General features: G+C 52.0%; 1 pseudogene; it reads right to left on the reverse strand.

Moving 5' to 3' along the window:
• Positions 1 to 1,357: 1,357 nt before the first annotated feature.
• Positions 1,358 to 1,617, reverse strand: LOC149834326 (NADH dehydrogenase [ubiquinone] 1 beta subcomplex subunit 7 pseudogene; annotated as a pseudogene).
• Between the last annotated feature and the right edge of the window lie 621 nt (positions 1,618 to 2,238).

The raw sequence follows: 2,238 nt of genomic DNA on the forward strand, positions 1-2,238 counted from the left end.
GGACCTCTTGCTCGGTCCCCATGATTTTACAAAAAAAAAAAAGGGAGATTATTGTGGCAGGTTTGGTTGTTTTCAGCATGGTGGGTGATTTGGACTGAAAGAAACAACATCTTCTTTAGGGACATCAAATTCGATTTTAGAAGGCTTTGCCAGCAGGTTATGTCTGATGTGTATCTGGCTCTTCAATTATATAGTAGAGACGGGGGCTTGATCAGCTTGTACTCTGAATTGTGCACAATCACCATATAGATTGTGGCTGTCTTACTCCTATGTTCTTCTCTCATCCAATATTCTGTTGGATGTAGTTTGGTAATGTTGAATGTTTTCTCTCTGTGTGTGTGTGTGTGTGTGTGTGTGTGTGTGTGTGTGTGTGTGTGTGTGTGTGTGTGTGTGTGTGACTCCCTCTATCGACTCTCTGCACAACTGCCCTCCCCCCAACTCGAACCCACTTTTTCCTCTCTCTAAACCACCAACGGCCAGTGCGCCACCAGTGACCAGGCCCACCCCCACCACCTTCGAAGGCCAGTGCGCCACCACCTGGGCTGGTTCTCTCTCTCTCTCAAAACCCTACCCCTTCCTTTGCCTCGCCCCTCGTCCATTTTTCAGCGGCATCCTTTGCCGAGCTAGCCGCCAACTGATTTCCTCTCCCCTGTTTCATCAGACCATCGCCGACCGCCAGAGCCTCTTTCTACCGGCCACCACTTACTGACATCTCCCGTTGCCAAAAAACCTCCTTAGCTTGGGGTTCCCTGCCACCCCATGTCCGCCAGGCTCTTGTTTATTGAAACCCTTCCTGCTATTGGAGTTCCATGCCAGTTGACCACCCGACCATTGATAGGCCACCCTTGCCGCCACTGGCAACCCCAACCAGACACACATTCTCCTCCCCCTTCTCTCTCTCTCTTTCTCTCTCTCTCTCTCTCTCTCTCGGCCTCCTTATTTCCTCTACCGCTCTCGAACCCTAGCACACACCATTCATTTGCATTGACAGTGGATCAGTGGGCGGTCAATCGGTGTCTGAGTCGTCGGCTATAGTTTGGGAATGCTCATGTTTCTCCTCCTCGCCCCCCTCCTTTGGGTCTTCTCTCTCTGGTGTGCTCTGTTGCCCCACCCACCGCTCGCTGGCACCACCTCATCGGCGTTCATCTGGCCCGCCGCTTGCTTGTTGGTGTGCCCCGCTGCCCCACCCATTGCTCGTCAGTGCCACCGTGCTCTGCTGCCCCACCCACCGCTCGCCAGCACCACCTCATCGGTGTTCAACTAGCCTGCCCCACTCGCTGCTCGTCGGTGCCATCTCGTTGGCATTCAATCGGCCCACCTTCTGCTTGTTGTTGGAGGGACAACGGGACCCTGATCATCACGCGTTGGCGGTTTTGGGGATCAACAATATGGGTTGCTTCTGTTGCTCCTTAAGCTTCTTCTCCTCGCCATCTGGATGACCCTCTCCATCACTAGCTCATACTCGCACTTCCAAGGGAGGTAGATCTCTTTGACCTTGCATTTGTTGAGGGGGATGAGGAGGTGGGCACTTTGGTCTCTATAGGGGATAGGGACCCTTGCCTCCACCATTTCTTCCCGAGTCGTGATCATCTTCTTCGATGATCCCTCCATCTCCATTCTGCAACACACCTCTCTCTCTCTTTATGCACCCCCCAATGGCTCATTTTTGGGGCCTCACTCCAGATCGCTCATTGGGCTCAAACCAACAAGCCCTTCATTTCATTCATGTTGCTATTAATGATTGGGGAGCTGTCTTTGCTTTCTGTCGGTGGGGTATCGACGTTGTACTCCCTTTCAGGCTCAAATATAGATTTTTTTCTTTTCTTTCGGCGTCGCTGCGCTCTTGCCTTGCCGTGGGCTCCCTTCTAATCTTAGACGTTCAACGTTTCCTACATGGGGTAAGGCTGGAGCCTCTAGATGCGTGCTCTGCTCAGGCAGTGCTGGTTCCACCATTCTTCTTTCGTGTGCCATCAGTTCAGGCGGCATATAAGTTGTCTCAGCAAGTTCCCTCTTCCTAGCAATGTTTCTTCCATGCCCTTCGCTCTATATCTCAGTTAAGCCTTGCCAGGCCAGAGGATTGGTGGTGTGCTGCTTGTTTCTCTCTGAATTTTCATAAGCGCTTTCACTGCCACAAGTGCAATTCCTTTTTTTTATCTTGGCGTCACTCAGTTTTGATGTTCAGGCGTTCTGCCTTCTCTCCTCCGCTTTCGATGGGGTCGTCTCTTCCTTCCCAAGCCC

Source organism: Nuphar pumila, chromosome 6, assembly GCF_984573655.1.
Source record: "Nuphar pumila chromosome 6, dmNupPumi1.hap1.1, whole genome shotgun sequence".
Classification (NCBI taxonomy): domain Eukaryota; kingdom Viridiplantae; phylum Streptophyta; class Magnoliopsida; order Nymphaeales; family Nymphaeaceae; genus Nuphar; species Nuphar pumila.